The 20186-nt window shown below is 39.9% G+C and overlaps 1 protein-coding gene across 1 annotated transcript in view; it reads left to right on the top strand.

Annotated features, from left to right (window-relative positions):
• Positions 1 to 14842: 14842 nt before the first annotated feature.
• Positions 14843 to 20186, top strand: part of LOC121856985 (cadherin-87A-like) — a 77827-nt gene continuing 72483 nt past the window's right edge. Inside the window, 1 exon segment of the mRNA XM_042352782.1 lies at positions 14843 to 15070. The gene's annotated coding sequence lies outside the window, so the exon portion shown is untranslated.

Genomic DNA, 20186 nt, shown 5'->3' with positions numbered 1-20186 from the left:
TAATTGTATCCTCTTCTTTTACAGGTAGTAGGTAGATAGGAAGCTCCCAAACAGGGAGGTACTACCTCCTGGGAAAATATTGGAAGCATAATGTGTTGTCTAATGGTAGACCCTGCTGCCATATGGCATCACGAAAATTGTGACCAAGTCCCAGGTTGCTGATCTGACTTTCTGCCTCATTTACACACAATTGCAGGGTCTCAATTGTTTCTTTTACTTTGACAACACAACATATAATATAATATATATAATTTCTCACTCTTGATTTATTTTTTCAATTTTGTATTTTTTATGGTTATTATTTTTTATTAGTTTTATTATTTTATTTGTATTAATTTGCGATTAAATTTATTAATTGTTGTAATAATAATAATAATAATAATATATATTATTATTATTCCCCAATTCTGTAACTGTATATTTTCAGCCTTCCGGCTGCCATGCTCTTTCAATAAACCGTTAATTATTAATATTATTATTATTATTAAGAAAGACCAACACCACATGTGTAAACGCCTTAGTTAAGGACGTTCAGGTTACGGGCAAGCCGAAGGGAATGATTGAAACCCGTCTTTTGACGCATTCAATATTTATTGATGTGGCTCAAAACCTGCAGAGGAGAAGGCGTTCATGATATTACAAGGTGATCCATCTGATACATAATTAGTTAGTCTCACAATTTTTTCTTAATTACAATTTATTAAACGTACTAACATAACACAAAGTTCATAACTCTATTAATCTTAGCTTCGCTTCATTCTGCATTGTCTTATTACTCCAGGTTAGGCAGAAACGAGTAGACGTAATTATTCAACAATATTTCAGTACCGAGGGGTATGTCATCACTTAGGCTGTACTTACAAGTGCGGGTCACTGCAGATCAGTATGGTGTTCCAAGAGAAAACAGTATTGCGTAAATCGTCCCAGCACAAATTCTCGGACAGAAGGCTGGTCTTCACAGCATCACTAGAGAGGGCGATCTGTCTCATGGAGGGGCGGGCAGCCACCGCCACCAGTCTAAGGCAGTCCACTCAGCAGAACCAGGACTTGTCTGTAAACACTTCTACATCTGACGAGGTCACAGGTCGAAAGATTTATTGGCATCACACGCCAGCACTGTAGCTGAAGCCAGCGGCGATAACACTCCCGGCGTTGGGCAATCGCCCAAGATTTACGGTGTGGCGTGTTCAATAAGGTATCCACGGGTCACTGGTCTTCGGAACTCCCTAGATACGGTTCGCACAAGCACCTGGCGCACGAGACCATTGGCTCCCGGGATTGTTGTCGTGACCCTGCCCAATGGCCGTTTGTTGCGAGGAAGATCTTCTCCGGTGACGAAGACAAGGTCGCCTTTCTGGAGATTACAGGTTGGTACTATGTTCCTCTGTCTTTTGCGGAGTAGTGGAAGGTACTTCCTCACCCAGCGTTTCCAGAAGCGGTCTGCTAGGAACTGCACGTGCCGCCACCGTCGTTGATGTAAGTCTTGCAGAAGACATCCTCCTAATGGCAGATCAGCATGTGGGCCACCGTGGAGAATGTGTGCTGGTGTAAACGCTTCCAGGTCTCTCATGTCGCTCGACGCAGGTGTGATGGTTCGACTATTTATTATTGTTTCCACTTCACAAATAGCATCTGCAGTCGGTATTCATCCAGGACTTGTGTCCCCAGAATCGTTCTGAGAACCTTCTGACTGTTCAAATTTGCCATTCCCAAACTCTAAACGTCGTGCTGCTTCCCTTTCTTCCCCCTTTGTGAAATACGCCTCCAGCATTTCAGTCGCAGTTCGTCGCACTTCTGCCATCATGTTGAACCCGGGACTCTGGTCAGGTGCTGAGCATTCAGGCTCAGGCAGAGGGTGGCCCCCTCCAGCTTCTGTTGCCGTAAAGTCGCAGTTGTTCAGCTCTGGAGGGACAACTTCTACCTCTGGGTCTCGGTCACCTTTGTCCTTGTTCACCTTTCCCCTTCGTTGCTCTTGATCCATTTCCACAACCTCTTGTTCTTTTATTGATATTCATTTGCAGCTCCGGTTAGGTATCAAAGTTTGTTCGATGAACCACTGCTCACCGCCTGTATTTGGTGGTGCAGCTCGCTGCTTGTATTTATGTTTGATGATAGCAGGTCACTGCTGGCTGTTTATGGTGTTACAAGTGGCATTTCACTGCCGGTTGTTTACTGTATTACAAGTGGCATTTCACTGCCGGTTGTTTACGGTGTTACAAGTAAATTTAATCACGCTTACCGTGTACTTCGTCTAGTTGGTTATTTGTTACCTTAAAACCGGTGGTAATGAATCAATTTTCCTTTCCTTCATAATCTCAGTAGCGGGCGGCAGCTCTGCCTGTACGAAAAGGAACACTCGTAACCTGTGGTCCACACTCAGTGTCCCGACCAGTGCTGCTGCAATGTATGTGTCCAATTTAAGGGTACAAGTATGCAATACCAAAGGAGGACATGAAATTCAGATATCATTCGACGATTTCCTTATTTTACGTAAGGTTAGTAACATATTAATTCGTTGCTGATGCAGTAGAAAAGGCGATGAATTTGACAGGTCAACGTACTGTATATGGTCATTCTGGTACCATCGTGTAGTGAAAGCAGAAGGACTGTATACTGATTAGTACTTCTGAGGTTTTCGTCTGGCAACCACTATGTAAGGCTCCTCATTTCGTCGGCGAATATCGTCTCACATTTGGTCTAATTGTATTTGTTATGATAAATTCATTTATTTACTTCCTTTGGATAAGTGTTCCATGCAACAGTTTCGTGCCGTTTCGTACAGAAAACGGAAACTGGTATCGTTCAAGAAAATCTACTTAATATTTCTTAATACACTCCTGTATTTACGAACTTGGATCACGGTTATGCCAAACTGTAACAAATTAACTCCGACTAAATTGTCTGTGTATTGAATCTCATAGTACAAGTTTCCTTTCGGATTATTGTTCACTAACATCTTCGATGTTGCTTGTGAAATAAGAGGCTCTGATTCATGTAGTCATCTGTATTTCTTGGTAATTGGTGTATTTACTGTCGTTATTACACATTCAATCAACATAACTAATATATTTTATGTGGATTACATGTATGTGCAAGTAAACTTATGTTCAACTAGAGGTTCTCTGCAATACTACTATATTTGGTGAAATCCTATGCATACCACATGGGTGCACGGAGATGATTAATGCTTGTGAGAGTCAACGTCTAACATATTCTCAACAACTGACATCTCCAGGTTATGTCTCCTCGTCCCCATTTCCAAGAAGATTGGTTACCAAAGGACGTTTTGCTGTTGACTAGCTTGAGTACCAGGAACTCCGACCAAGGCATATCGTCAGGTTTACCATAAATACTTAAGTGCCGAGACATCATCGTTGAAACGCCACCGCACCTCAAGACAGCGTACGGGTAAAGAAGAATTCCTCAAAGCTAGCACCTCTGCTGGCACGTTTGCTCATTGTGGTCAGCCTGGCAGCGGTGCCTTTGATCAACCTGACACGTCTTCACCCTGCCGGGGCCATACTGAGCGCCGCGGCGAAGGCAACTGTCCTATTTGCAGCGTTTTTGGCAGAACATGATACCATTCAGGTGATTTAGTGTTTGTTTCCTCCTGTGTTTTAGCCCAAAATGTAATGGCACTGCTCAGTAAGTGGTCGTGTTAATCTGTCCCAGGTAAGGGTGACAGAATCCTTAATCATTTAGCAGCATGTGATCTCACAATCTTCAGTTGCAAGTATAGCCAAATAAATTTAATATTTCTTTTAGCTTATGTGACCACCTTGACGACCTCAATAAGCGAATGTTCCCGATTCCAAGACAGCCGCTCAAACGGCAACGAAACGGACCAGGTGCAAGGTCATCGTGCAAGCTTTAGGGGAATGTGTAGCTCAAAACTTGGTTAGGAAACTACAAATAAATTTAGTGTAATTATTGACGAAAGTACCGACTGCTCAGTAAGTAAATCACATGCAATGATAGTGAAGTATTTTGATCTGGAGAGATAATGACAAAATCGCGATGCTGGATTTGATTGGAGTATTTGAAGGTAATCAGGGTTCGACTGGTGAAAATATATAACATGCTGTTTCAGTGCCTCACTACACATGATATACCATTGAACAACTTCATTGGGTCTGCTGCAGATGGGGCGTTAAACATTACGGGCGAATATAACTGTGTAACTAGCAGAATGAAAGTTCAAATGCTTGGCATTACCATATTTAAACGTGTTGCACAAAGCATGCATCTCTGTGCCAGCAAAGCAGCAAAGACCTGGCCACGTACTCGTGAAGATGTGTTGAGAAATGTGTACATTTACCTTTCCCATAGTGCCAAAGGGAAATGTGAGTTTTGGAATTCCGGGGTTTTGTCAACCCAAACCACCAATATTTCATGCCTATGCCACGAGGTGATTGTCACTCCATGAAGCTGTTGCAAGAATACTCCAACAGTGGCAACCCCCTCAAACTGTATTTCCACATCAGGGTAATTGAGGAGAGACTTGTTTTCTGCTACTTGAATTTTGAATTACATATTGCCGCAACTCAACACAATAAACTTGATTTTTTAGAGTAAAGCCCAAACTTTGCATTTAATCCGTAAAGCATATGTCAACTGTATCCTTTTGCCATTTACATAGTGTGTCAAACTCCAAATGTATGGTATTGATCCAACCGATGATTCCCTATATGTACCAGTCAATCAGATATATTCAGGATCGCAATTACATGCCACCTTCCAAAGGCTAGAGCATTATAAGATAAGCATGAACACTGACGAAGATGTGGTTCAGAGACTTCTAGTAGTAGTAGTGTGTAGGGAAATAAAGAAAAGATTCGAGCTAAACAGTAAGTTGTGGAGACTGGCGGTATATTTACACCCCAAAAGAGTCAGCAATTTAATAAACCTGTTATTAGCGTTTTAAATGAAGAGGGAGATGCAAAATATAATTGTTTTGGACATTAGCTATGGAAGTGTTGTCACTTCTGACGTCCACTGTTGATGCAAAGCTTCCTTTTCTAAGGTGAATTTAATTAAGGAAACAGAGAAATAGTCTTCGTATACAAACTGTAAATCCTCAATAACCTTTGAGCGAATGTCGTAATTTAATATTATTGTGGATAAAACGTATTGTTACCACGTGTTCATTGTAATCGGCTGTGGTGTTCCCATTATGTGATGGCGCTATAGTTGTTACCAGTCCCTTTCTTCTAATAAGCTTGAAGTCTTATGTTAAACGGTGATATTTTGTTTCCTAAGAGTTGTTGTTTGGTAATAGGTAGTAGGCAGCTATACTATGGAACAGGATGGTAATCTCGACAATGTGTACCTAGATTTTGCCAAAACTTTCGACAGTGTACCCCACGAAAGGCTAAAATTCAATCTGGAAGGGTACGGAATTCGGGAAATGTCCTAGCTCGGATAGAAGACTTTCTACAAGACAACAAGCAGTGTGTGGTGATTAATGGCACGAAATCATCGTCCGTACCTGTCACAAGCGGGGTACCATAGGGCAGTGTATTGGGCCCGCTGTTGTTTGTTTGTTTCATAAATGACATGCCTGACGTTGTACACTCCTCCATACAAATGTTTGCCGATGACGCCAAGTTATTTCGTGAAATCAAGAAACCAAGCAGACTGTGAAGAGCTGCAGGAGGATCTCTGTGAGCTCCAGGAATAGTCGAAGAAATGGCTACTGAGATTCAACGTCACGAAGTGTAAGAGGATGCACCTGGGGCGTACCAAGGGTGAGGAGGCGTATCATGTCAATGCAGATCAGTATGGTGTTCCAAGAGGAAACAGTATTGCGTAAATTGTCCCAGCACAAATTCTCGGACAGGAAAAGGCTGGTCTTCACAGCATCACTAGAGAGGGCGATCTGTCTCATGAGGGGCGGGCAGCCACCGCCACCAGTCTAAGACAGTACACTCAGCAGAACCAGGACTTGTCTGTAAACACTTCTACATCTGGCGAGGTCACAGGTCGAAAGATTTAATGGCATCACACGCCAGCACTGTAGCTGAAGCCAGCGGCGATAACAAACACCATACATTAAAGACCAAAATGGAACAAAACTGTACAAGGAAAATGAACAAGAGTCAACATTCAAATGGAATGGGTAAAAGTTTTTAAAATATTAGATGAGGAAAATGAAGATTTTGATAGTGAACACGAAGAAAGGATAGAAGATGAAATGGGAAGACACATACATAGAATCACCCCAAAGCAATATATAGACTATGACTAACGTGGCCTCCAGCCTCCCCCAATAGCCACACCTTCGCCACCATTTTATTACTACTTAATAATCAAATAATAACTATGGGAGAAATGATGTACTGTCTGAGGAAGTTTAAAGAAAAGGCCCCCGGTCTCACAGGTATTGCACGAAATATGATCATAAATCTACCGTAAAACATCTTAAAAACATTATTGAACATCTATAACGCATGCTTAATAACGGGTTACTTTCCACACAAACTAAAATATGCTAAAATGATATTTATTCCCAAGGAGGGTAAGGACAATAAGGAAATATTAAACTACGGGCCAATATCTTTATTAGAAATTACCGGGAAACTATTGGAAAAAAATGAAATTCAAGACTTATAGCCTTTTTAACACAACAGGGGAAAACAAACAATAGACAACATGGATTTATGCCCAATAGAAATGCCCTAACTGCAATAGCTATAATAACGGAAATAATGACAATAGAAAAAAGCAAGGGGAACCAGATCAATATAATTTTAAGGGACGTCTCTAAGGCTTTTGATAAAGTTTGGCATTTGGGCTTAAAAATAAAATATTAAGATTAGGACTTAATGAACATTTGCTAAAAATATTGTGTGACTATTTAGATGATAGGAGAGCACAAATTCAAATTGGAAACTTTATGGGAACTATGTTTAATCTCGAGAGTGGAGTACCTCAAGGAGGATGCCTTTCTCCTACACTATACAGTACTGTATACAATTTATACCTCAGACACACTGTAGTGGATACTCTCCCCTACAACTGCCACTACCATTAGTCGCTGATCAGCCGATCCCTCGAAGAAGTTTCTCTTGAGAAACCTCGCCGTCTTGACTCTCTGACAAGTCTAGACGTCTAGACTTGTTTCCCTGACAAGTCTAGACGTCTAGAAAGTCTAGACGTCTAGACTAAGGGAGGGGGGGGGGGGTCGACACCGGCGACGCTTACTTCCGGTGGACGTGTATATAAGCTCCCAGTTTCACCGTGACCTCATCTCCGCAAGGTGGATAGCCCACCTGCTGTCAACCTCCTATATTTCCCACTTCTGAACTTTACCTTGTACTGTACCCTTCTTGCACCCTCAGAGCTAATGCTCTCTTCTCTCCGTATCACCGACCGACCGAAGTCCAGATATTCAACCTAGAGCCCTGCAACACGCAACACGTCCTCTAAAGAAGCTCCGGCACAGCAACTCCTCTACCACGCAGCAACTCTCCAGCACCAGATTGTTTTGTATATAATATATTTATATAAGAAAACCACCATTAAGAGTTTCCTTTCTCCGACCCATCCTGAGTGCAAGACATCATAACGTTAACAATACAACACCTCAACCAACCCCCCTTTAGAGAATATGTAATGTTTGCTGATGATATTACTCAAATAGTATCATACCCAGGAAAATCAACCCAATTTATGGCACGCTACACTGCAACAACGATAAAAAACATAAATAATTTTGAGAAAAAATGGAAAATCAGGACAAATAAGAACAAATTCAAGATAATACCAATAGCCAAGATCAAAACAAGTCCAGTAATAGTCGACCAGGAACTATACCCATACGACACTGAAGGTAGGATGCTTGGACTAAGACTAACAAAAGGAGGATATATAACATACTTAAAAGATAAATAAAAACGACAGGCAAGAATAAGATTATAAAAAAATAAAACGTTTTGAGAACCTTAGAATTAATAACAAAATAAATATTTATATTGCCCTTGTCAAATTAATTATGGACTACCCACCCATCCCATAGAACACCAGTAGTAAACGAGCATTAAAAGGTTACAAACAGTACAAAATATAGCCCTCAGATTTATATATAACATAAAATATACAGACCACATCAATAATGAACAGCTACACAAGAGAGCAAACCTCCTAGCAATCAATATAGAAATACACAACAAAGCCGCAAATATTTGGAACAAAGTGACTGAACTCAACACAGAAACTTACCAAAACTGGATAAATAAATAAAGAATGACAGGTAGCAAGACGGTCTAATATTGAAGTGTCAGTTTCTGATTTTAATAGATCAAGGTTGAAATCTCCTGTACTGTAGCAACGTTTCCTCTCTGAACTTATAATAGTGACAAGCTCCGAAAATTTATCAAGAAAATTCCTTACATTAGTGTGGGGTCTTCTGTAGATTACTCCTACTAGGATACTTCGTGTGTCGTTACGTAATTCAATGAAAACACTCTCCATGTACTCCTCCTGAACCTTTAAATCATCTCTTACAGAGTGTTATACTGGCCATAACGAATCCATGACAAAACCCCAATGGACAAAACCCCAGTCACGTATGAATTAGTTCATTATAATATTTAATTTTTCATTGTTTCATAGATCAAAGCTTGTCATTTGTCAACACTTGGGAACTGTGAAACACCTCAGTGTCATGACACCTCATCAACAACAAAAGATCAAAGTAGTGATCAGCTTATCATATGCCAACAGAAAAAAGGCACGGAAAAAACCTGTGTGTTTGCAAACATAAGAGCGTTTTATTTTTTATTTTATCTATGAAACTGGGGTTTTGTCCACTTTTCATATAATGGGTTGGGGTTTTGTCCATCGGGGGTTTTGTCCACTGGGGTTTTGTCCGTTAGGGTTTTGTCCGTTGGGGTTTTGTGCACTGGGGTTTTGTCCACTGGGGTTTTGTCCGTTAGGGTTTTGTCCGTTGGGGTTTTGCCCGTATACCACCCATAACAAAGAAAACTTAGACAACTTCGCCACATACTGTACAGTACACCACACTACAGTATCTTCTACCCAGCTTGATCTTTGATGTTTTGCGTAGTAAGTAAACCGATCAACACATGAGGCTTAATACCTATAAAAAATTTCCGAAACGATTTAACAAGGATATTGTTTTTTCTTGCTTTAATCGATTTCATCGTCTTAGCAGCAAATAAAAGGCAGGAAGACCGGCGGGTGGTGTGTGCAGGAGGGAGTGGTGGCGGGTTGTGTGGTTTTATGGGACTCTGTTGCTGTGTAGCGGAGGTCCGTCTCGGAAAGCAGACAATCCCAATCCATTTCTGAGAAACGTGACACCCAGTTTCACCACCAGAAAATAATTTTAATCACAGGGACTTTAAGACACATATATTTCTCTCCCAGGGTATGGAGATATTTATTTTAATTGCGCGTATTAATGTAATATATATTTTAGGATTGGAGGACTGTTTTCTTTCAATTTATCCAGGCGCGACTAATTCAAATAGGTTTAATATTTCAGATCCGCTATTGTGTGTTCGTGCAGGTCCTGAACCCATAGCTGGTGTAGGGAGAAAGTTTTCAGTATAGCATGAAAATATGTACATATTTTCTATATTATTTTATAGAAATATGTATACTATTTCAATACCTTTTCACTACAGGAAATCATAAGCAGCATTGCTACTCTGACTGCACGGTGGGTGCGTCACCACCACCACTATCCCACCACCATCACCAACACTTCACAAAATCGTCAGACACCAGTGTTTCTTCTGCCATCTGTCGCTTCCATTATTTTCCATCACACATTTAAAGATCAGCCACCAGATCCCCAGTTCACCTGCGAGCCCAGTGAAAAGTGAAGAAATTCGGGAGTGAATTTTACATGAAAATTTCCACGTTGATAACTGATTAGTGACGTAACACATATAACAGTTGTTGTTGGCTGAATCATTTGGCAGCAGCAGCCATGCAGTCTGCTCCTAGCCTTGAAGTGTGTTGGGTTGTCTACAGTGTAACGTACTTAAGTCAAGATTTAGTCATGTCAAATTATCACGCCTTTTTCTCAACCCATCTACAGTATTTTTCGCAGTGTCTGCTAATTCCACTGATATATATATATTTTTATATATATATATATATATATATATATATATATATATATATATATATATATATATATATATATATATATATAAATGCTGTAGGTGCGCGTGATCAGGTATATCTTTAACCACAAGGAAAAGAAAAACACAATTCCCAGCGCTTTCATGTAATTACAACATGGATAAGATAAATCTTGATAAAATCACACGGAAAAGCTTTCGTCTTTATTCAAAACATCTTCAGGCCTCTGAAGATATTCAGCATATATATATATATATATATATATATATATATATATATAATAATTATATATATATATATATATATATATATATATATATATATATATATATATATATATATATATATATATATATATATATATATATATATATATATTTCATGTAAATCCACAATGAAAACGTGGATAAGATAAATCTTGATAAAATCACACGGGAAAATGGAAAACAACGGAGTACCTTAGCTTTCGTCTTTATTCAAGACATCTTCAGAGGCAACTGGATTACATGGACAGAGAGAGGCTTAAATATACAGGGTGACCTAAGAACATGAGGTCAGGTCATAATGATGACATCCACATATCCCCACACCAACACACACGTAGAGGAGCTTAAGAGAAGGGTGGTGACGTGACTAGCCAGGTCAGGTCAGAAAAAAGGGACCCACAAAATAACTATCATACATCTAGATCAAAGGTTTTCAAAGCATTTTTAACCTCGGGCCACTGACAAATAAATTTATGTAACATATATATATATATACATAATCTCACCATATGCCGAAATGTCAGTATATGAAATGCATTTACTTACTTTACTATTGATACTAAGGTCTTTTATACTGTACTGTGAATAAATGTGTAGAATAAAATATCTATATTGATAATTGAGGAAATTTGATTTATTTTTCTTATCATAAACTTTGTTAATCTGTTTAGGTTTAGGAGGTGATTTATAGAAGAGTAAGTCACTTAGATCCGAGTCTGGGATTCAATTTTGATTTTGCTATATGGAGCCGAGAATGTAGAAGCTCCCTACTAGAATAGCGGCAACTGCTTCCCCTCCACGACCAGTGAACCGCAGCGAGCGATAGGAAATACAAATCACAATGTGAGATAGCTACGACAGCTTTCTTGGTCTATCCTTTGTTAGGTCGACTTTACTGTTTATCATTGATTATCTATACACAATACCTGAAATGTGTGCACATCCAGTTCAATCAAAATATTACAGAAGTGAACCCAGGTCGGTAGAGCAACAAGGTGTGGGAGTCTCAGTGGTATGTTAACTATTTTTATCGTAAGCCTTATGTTGTACTCAGAGAGTCAGGTACTCGTTGTTACATCTTCCGAGAGGTGAATGGGTAAAGTCAGAACGATTGGGTTAAGTTTATTGATGAGTAATAAGATACTTAGAGAAGTAAATCAGTTATTGAGGTAAGTGTGACTCACATGATAGTACACAAACTTCCGTTCCATTAGATTCTCGTGTTGTCTCCTTCTACTGAGTTTACCGCATTTTAGTCGTAATAAATAAATAAATAAATAGATAAATAAATACAGGTTTCTGAATATGTTTAGCTCCGAGACGACTGGACAAGCACTTGACAGATCAAGATGTGACGTATGATTATTGAGCTCAGGTTATATTCATTAAGGCCATGAGTCCTCTCACATGAGCTCAAATTGGTATCTTAAAAATTAATAAGGATCTGCTGAAGGAATACTAGTTAGGAATGAAGCAGGATATCTCGCTAAGTTAGGTATGTTAAATTATTACTACGGACAGAATCACTAGACAGACAGTGACACACTTATTTACTATTTTATCAGACGACGTAAACCAACCAAGCTCAAACAAAACTAACAGGGGAGTTAGATTACATTAGATTACGTGGTTTCTGTTCGTCTGAAAAGATATAGCAGCGGTTTAGCGATTATGTTCGTGTTAATCTTCCAACACTGGAGGTTGTTGAGAGCGAGGTCAACACAATCTCCGAGTTTGTGAGTTGCTGTTGGTGTGGTACGGATAGGAGGAGCCTGCCTAGCTCTTCCTGCACCCGTGTCTCTCGCCCCGCCCCGCCACCCTGACGTCACCGCCTTCCTCTCTCGCTCCGAAAAGAAAACTAGGAACTTCCCAAGATCTTCAGGGCTAACTTACATTAAGAAAGACTGCCTTCTCAGTTTTAACACAAATCAATTCTTAAAAAAATACCAGTGCAATTGCAATTTCTTATGTGATTTCGTTAACAGCGAATACTGTATAATGAATTTGAACACTAGAACGTAAAGCTTAGAAAGGCAATCAGTGTAACCAAACCCAATAACCATCCTCTGTAATGCACATTTTTTAAAAACTAAGAACGTCTGGTTCAGGTAGTAATGTCTCCCGTAACATGAAGTATATTTCAGTGATTAACTCAAGAGTTTTAGTATATGTTTTATGGCATTCAAGTTTCCTTTTCAAATAGGAAACTTAAAAAAATATATATCAAAAGTGTTGGCAATGTCAAATTCCGCCTCTCCACATTTCCTGCCTCGTGTTGTAGTGTTACTGTAAATCAATGACGTAGTAAGGCGTAATAATTAAACGTCAAAAAGACTGGGGCCGATAACAACTTAAGTTGGAGGTATTATTGGGTAGAGTAGGTCACGTTTAGGTGCTTCGAATCCCAGACTAGCTTGAATGATAAATTGTGCTTTACATTTGAGTACACATCGAGCTGATCTGTCAAGAAAATCGTGAAATCGTGTAATTTTTTATTATATTTAATAAAACAAATCGCGTCCTTGAGGTTTAATGACAATAAGGCATCGTTCAGTTTACTTTATATTAAAGAGCTTCTTGACAAACTACACTTCTATGTTAAGTGTTGTAAGTTAACAGCTTCTGGATATAATAATAATAATAATAATAATAATAATAATAATAATAATAATAATAATAATAATAATAATAATAATTCTTGAACGCAAAAAGGTAATACAGGTTGACAATCCCTTATCCGAAATCCTTGGGGCCAGAGGGATTTCTGATTTCGGAATTTTTCGGTTTTCAGAATGGCTAGTTTATTTTATTATATGTGTATTAGTCCACCCGGGCACAGATCACTGACCCACATCAGGGCCTGAAAATATATAAAAAATTAATAATAATTAATAATAATAAATCCAGGTCTAGGTCGTGTTTCTCACTTTTGATCTTTTTTCATTCTTGCTTTTTATTATTATTATTATTATTATTATTATTATTATATTATTATTATTACATTATATTATATATATATTACATATATTATTATTATTATTATTATTATTATTATTATTATTATTATTATTATTATTATTATTATTATTATTATTATTATTATTATTATTATTATTATTATTATTATTTTATTATTATTATTATTATTACAGTGCTCCTGTATTATTGTTATTTTTATTAATTTTATTATTAGTATTATTATTATTATTATTATTATTATTATTATTATCATTATTATTATTATTATTATTATTATTAATGTTATCATATTTCATTTTGGTGTATTTTTATTAAAATTTTTATTTACTCAGAATAATTATTATTATTGTAATTATTATTACTATTACATTTTCGCCCCCCAGGCCCTGATGTGGGTCAGTGATCTATACCCGGTTGGGCTAATCCCTGTTAAAAAAAAAAAAAAAAGACCCACAAAAAAAACTTTCGGGTTTTCAGAGCTTTTCGGTTTTCGGAACTGCGGATAAAGGGTTGTCAACCTGTATGAACGAAACTTTGAGATTTTTCTTCAACATTATCGGTCGTATAAAAAATTGCGTCACAAACACATTTGTTCATGGATCACTGATTATTACGACCTTGTGGTGTAATGTGGGGAAACGAAGCTATAATTTCCTTTTTTTAATTTATATTTATATTTTGAGTTTAATTCTGGTGGTTTCAAAATATAAACAATGGATATATATCGGATTTTATCTTATTGTGCGTGTGTGTGTGTGTGTGTGTGTGTGTGTGTATGTGTGTGTTTATTTCGAGGAATTTGATTGAGGTTTTTATCTTATGAGAAGTATTTAACAAAGTGGAGGAGGGTTATTGTGTAATATTGTACAGTATTGTGTATTATTTATCTTTAATGTTGACCTGTTAGGGGGTGGGGGGGAATGAATGGAGTCCCGATCTAGTGTCTTGTAGTGTACTTCCTTCTATTGGTCCACGAACACAGGTGCCCACTCACACACACACTACTTACCGTTTTCTTTTATATTTTATCTAACCAAATTCACAGGATAAAAATAAAAGTCCAGATCAGTCGTTTTATTATAATACTATTTCATTATGGGTGAGATTTTGTGATTTATCTTTGTATATAAATGTGTTTCATTCGTTTACGAGAATTATATCAATGTGTTTTGGGCAATGTCTGGTAACTGAGTGGGGTGGTTGTCTGTTTGGGGTGTGTTGCTGGTGGGTGAGGAGTTAATATTAAATAGCTTCTTGTCTTTCCGTGTTAATACCTAAGTTTCTTTTTTGCATTATTCTAAACAGCTGATTTATCGTTTTTATTGGTGTGTGATTAGGGAGGAAGAAATTAATGAAGAAAAGGGGTTAAAAGTGCCAGGAAAGATGTGTGGGTGTTAGCGTCTTCCTCCGCTGGCAACATCTGGTAACCACACATGGCCTGCAGGTATCGGTCTTAAGCTTTGAGGAATTCAGTGGGGTCAAAGCCATCTTAGAGAGTGGTAGTGTGTGTGTGAGTCGCTTCGCCGGGGATACTAACCATGTCTTCATGAAATGAACTAAATGAAAAGAGTGATCATCCGTGGATACGTCTCTCGTTTGTGTATTTTAAGTGAGTGAGTGTGTGTGTGAGGGAGTGGGATATGTGCTAAGTGTGAGTAGCGTGCGTCACTACGTGCGGCTGGAGGAGATTCCGACTCGTACCCCCTGACAAGGTAGGTTGGGCTTTAGTCCTCGCCATCACAGTCTCAAAATCCCGTAAGGTAAAAATCCCTCTTCCCCTAACTCCATAATACGAAGGTGGAATCCTAACCGTAATTACCTAACTTCCAATTTTGTATTTTTCCCTTGATTATGTTGAGCCGGCCATTGCATGTTTATACTCTGTTAAGGTAAGATTAGAATTAACCTTACGAATGTTTGGGACATTCTAGGCGTGTGGGCGTGGGCATCCTTCGCCCTCTGCTTTCACACAAAACTCAGGAGTGTTTTTTTTTGCCCACATTCTTGACTTATCTTAAGGTAAGATCTCCGGACGATGATTTCACCAGGTGGAGTGTGTGTTTGTGGTGTGTGCCTCTATGTTTTAAGTGTTTGTATGTTTGGGGGATTATATTGTGATTCTTAATGTTAAATATAATAAACGACCATTCTCTACTGGTACTTAAACTAAGCCATCACACCACAATCACCACATTCTCAGATCATAATGATTCACTACAATCGACATTTTCATCACTCACAATAATACCCACCACCTACCACCACCACCCCACCCACTACTACCCACCTACGACCCACCACCTACCACCACCACCACCCCACCCACTACTACCCTCCTACGACCCACCACCCACCACCACCACCCACCCCACCCACTACTACCCTCCTACGACCCACCACCTACCACCACCACCCCACCCACTACTACCCTCCTACGACCCACCACCTACCACCACCACCCCACCCACTACTACCCTCCCACGACCCACCACCTACCACCACCACCCCACCCACTACTACCCTCCTACGACCCACCACCTACCACCACCACCCACTACTACCCTCCTACGACCCACCACCTACCACCACCACCCCACCCACTACTACCCTCCTACGACCCACCACCACCCACCTACCATCCATTACCACCGACCTACACCTACCATCCACTACCACCCACCTACCATCACTAACTACCACCACCACAAGTACCCACACCGGAGATGACACCTGTCTCTCAGACTCCAAGCGATCTATCAGGTAAAGACCTGAAACTAAGCATCTACGTACCAGACCACATCAACGAGGACTGTACACGTGATGAAGTCGCTAGAGGAGTAATTGAGTACAAGATGAAATGGAAGTACGACCACCCAATTTTCGAGGCGGCCATCCACAAGGCCATTAAACAAAAACAGGTCGATTTAACAAACTGCATCCAAAAGTCATCCGTTGGGATGATAAAAAAATTGAGGAATGGACGCACAGTGAACAAACCACGAATCTGAGAGATCCCCCAAAACCAAAAACAAGATATAATGGACTCGCTACGTAATGCAGTGAAAATAATGCAACATAATGTGGAGAACTAATAAATTATCAGAGCAAGAACTCCTTCAAAGACTCCCACCAGATAGCGACAACAACCATACATGGTTCCCAAAAAGTTACCAAATCTCAAAAGGTCCATTACCACCCCCGATCTACACGGCCAGGCAATAGACAACCTCCCTAGACCAGCATCCGCCAGTAGGGTCGGCGGAATATGAAATAAGGCCCTTAAAACACCCATATATGGGACAGGGTAGGCTGTCTAGTGCCTGTACTAACAGACAATAACTAACCCATGACACAACCCTAACACACTATTAGCTTAGCTAGGCGGTCAGCCCGCCCTCTCTTACCTCCTAAATTTCTTCAATTTCCAAACTATAACTTCCTTTCCCCACCTCTAATCTTCTTTCACCCTTCCTTTCTCTCCCCCCCCCAAAAAAAAAACCCCCACCAACTTCCACTAACACCCACCACCCACTATTAAACACCACCACCCCCCTCACCACCTCCCCCACCACCCCCACCACCTACCCCTCCACACCACCACCATCCAAAAATATAATTACACTTACACAATTTTCACATCTCCTATTTCAAAATATGCCAATTTCCTGACACATACACACACACGTTGAATCATCCCCATCCCAAATGATTACCAGCAATCATTCGTGAGATGATTGTAGTGAAACAGGTGTTAATGGATGGCTTCCACAGCCTTGAGAAAGATGAGAGGATAATGGAATGAGGTGTTGATTATTTCTCAGCCCTTTTGTACTGTGTTTGAGAAGGAGGATTGCCGAAACACCTGAAGATGAGATACCTCAGTTTATTTCACCTGATGATGAAATACCTTAACCTAATCTAATCAAACCTACCCTAGCCTAACGTACCCGAACTTAACCTAACCTAAAGTACCCTAACTTAACCTAACGTACCCGAACTTAACCAAACGTACCCGAACTTAACCTAACCTAAAATACCCTAACTTAACCTAACCCACCAGTTGTTTTAATAACCATGTGTAATAAGCTGGGATGTCTAAACTTCATGTAAGCTGCAATATAAGTTAATATGCTTTTACGGGTCAGAATACAGTCAACTTGACCTTGTTGTATAAGCGTAATGATGGAATGAGGTAATTACTGATATCAAATAGTTACTGAATCACTTATTAAACGATGATATGAGGTCTGGTGTAATGCATGTCATTCCCACTCACCTTTGCTTCTATTATGTTATTAAACGATGCTATAACAGCCTTGTGTAACAGTGACAGGAGTGGGAAGATGTTACACACACTTACACAGAGTGACTTCAATACTGGGCCAGCTAGTAATCTATAGACTTCTTGGAGGACAGACAGGTGTTTGAGTTGTAGCTTGTAATACCATTCGATGTTTAAGCAGCCCGGTCATTGTATTCAAGCGGGAAATTCTTCGTACTTAATGAGTTGAATCGTTGTATTTAAAGAGTTCAGACACCTTACGTAAAGGGTTAGTCATTATACTTAAGGGGTTTCAATCATTGTATTCAGGGGATTAAGTCATTGTACTCAGGGGATTAAGTCATTGTACTCAGGGGATTAAGTCATTGTACTCAGGGGATTAAGTCATTGTATTCAGGGGGCTAAATTATCGTACTTAAGTGCTTAAAATCGTCGTACTCATTGCGTTTGATATCCCCAATTCCTCATCTATCGTGACTGTCTGTCGTGGTCATCCAATGAATCATTTTTATCGTTGTGTGTGTGTGTGTGAGATTCACTGGTCTACACCTTCTCTCGTGATCAAGGCGGCGTGATCTATGTGGCGTAGTGTCTGCCCCGTCACCACCACCACTCCCGTGTGAGAACAGTCTTGGCTTTCTTTCCTGGTTGCTCATTTACTTCTGCATTTATATTTCGTTGCTGTACATTGCGGTAGTTTTACTTGTGCATTCCCGGGTGTTTTTTGTGCATTCCCGGGTGTTTTTTTTATTTGTGCATGCCCGGGTTTTTTTTGTGCATTCCTGGGTGTTTTTTTACTTGTGCATTCCCATTCAGGTTTTTGTGCATTCTGTTTTTTTTACTTGTGCATGCCCGGGTGTTTTTTTTTTGCATTCCCGGGTGTTTCTTGTGCATTCCGGGGTGTATTTTTTACTTGTGCATGCCCGGGTGTTTTTTTTTCTTGTGCATTCCCGGGGGGTAATTTTACTTGTGTGTTCCCGTGTGTTTCTTGTGCATCCCGGTTTTCTGTTTTATTTTGGTATTTTCTTGTGTGTTTGGGTATTTTTGTGTATATTTTGGTATTTTCTTGCGTATTTTGGAATTGCATTGCGTATTTTGGTATTGTATTGCGTATTTTGGTATTCAATTGCGTATCTTGGTATTTTCTTGCGTATTTAGACATTTTCGTGGTTATGTAGAATTTTTAGGCATATTTGGGTGTTTCTGTGTATTTTGGAATTTTTACTGTATTTATCAGGACTCATGATTAATTTTGCGCATTCCCGGGCATTTTCCTGCTGCGTATCGAGCCATTTTCCTATTGTATTCCCGGCTATTTTCTTTTGCATGTCTGTTTTCCTGTTGCATATTTCGTATTTTTTTTACTGCATACTCCTCTCTCTCTCTCTCTCTCTCTCTCTCTCTCTCTCTCTCTCTCTCTCCTTTTTTTACATAGTGTACATTAGAATATATGAGTCTTAGGTGAGGTGTAACTTGGGGCAGTGGTCTACCGCCTGATTATTAATTCTCTTGTTACACTTTCTCGACACTGTGATGGCGGGCCTCGTTATAGTCACCATCCAACCATAAGTATACAGTACACCCCCCTATCTGATGGTGTCGTCATTGTCACTTTCGTTACTGTTATCATCGTCGTTGTTACTAAAAGTCTGTTACCATCATCATCATCATCATCGCCGTCGCCTCTACTACCACCGCTATCAACACTTATCACCGCCATCATCACCATTGCTTTCACCACCATCACTACTGCTATCACCACCACCACTAGCACCACCACACCACCATCATCATCACCACCACCACCACCACCACCATCATCACCATCAGCTCTAGCATCACCACTACCACCATCTCCACCACTAGCTGACCATGACGAGATAGCACACACACACACACACCTTGACACAACGAAAAGGAAAATAGCAAGTCACTTATGACCAACAGTGTGGCTATAGGGTGTGGCAGTGACCTGGAGGATGAGTCAAGAGTGTGTCGGTGATATGATGGAAGTTGGGGAGGAGATGTGGGTCTGTCGTGGCCAGGGAAGGAGGGATGTGTCGCCCTTAGGATGGAAGAAATGTAGGATAGGATGTGGTTTTTACCTGGATTGAGTGCGCGCGCGTATGTGTGCGTGTGTGTGTGTGTGTGTGTGTGTGTGTGTGTGTTCCATATATTAGTAGTAAGTTAGGGTCCGCTTTGTCTCCTTGATGATGCAGGACTCTGGTGGTCAACCTGTTTTTGTTGCTGGCGGTCCACTCTCTCTCTCTCTCTCTCTCTCTCAGCAGCCTCACTTCCACATCATGTCCACCAGCCAATTGAAAGAGAGTGCCCGTCTATTCTGAGGTCTCTTACTCCTGTGACTTTGTTGTGTTGATCAAGCCTTTGGAGGGATGATCGGTGACTTGGAAGGTTGATCAGTGACTTGGAGGGTTGATCAAGCGTTTGGAGGGTTGATCAAGCCTTTGGAGGGATGATCAGTAACTTGGAAGGTTGACCAAGCGCTTAGAGGGTTGATCAGTGACTTGGGAGGTTGATCAAGCGTT

The sequence above is a fragment of the Homarus americanus genome, unplaced genomic scaffold, assembly GCF_018991925.1.
Source record: "Homarus americanus isolate GMGI-L3 unplaced genomic scaffold, GMGI_Hamer_2.0 scaffold44060, whole genome shotgun sequence".
Lineage (NCBI taxonomy): Eukaryota > Metazoa > Arthropoda > Malacostraca > Decapoda > Nephropidae > Homarus > Homarus americanus.
Note: the sequence above shows the minus strand (reverse complement) of the source record. Positions and strands in the feature narration are given on the sequence as shown.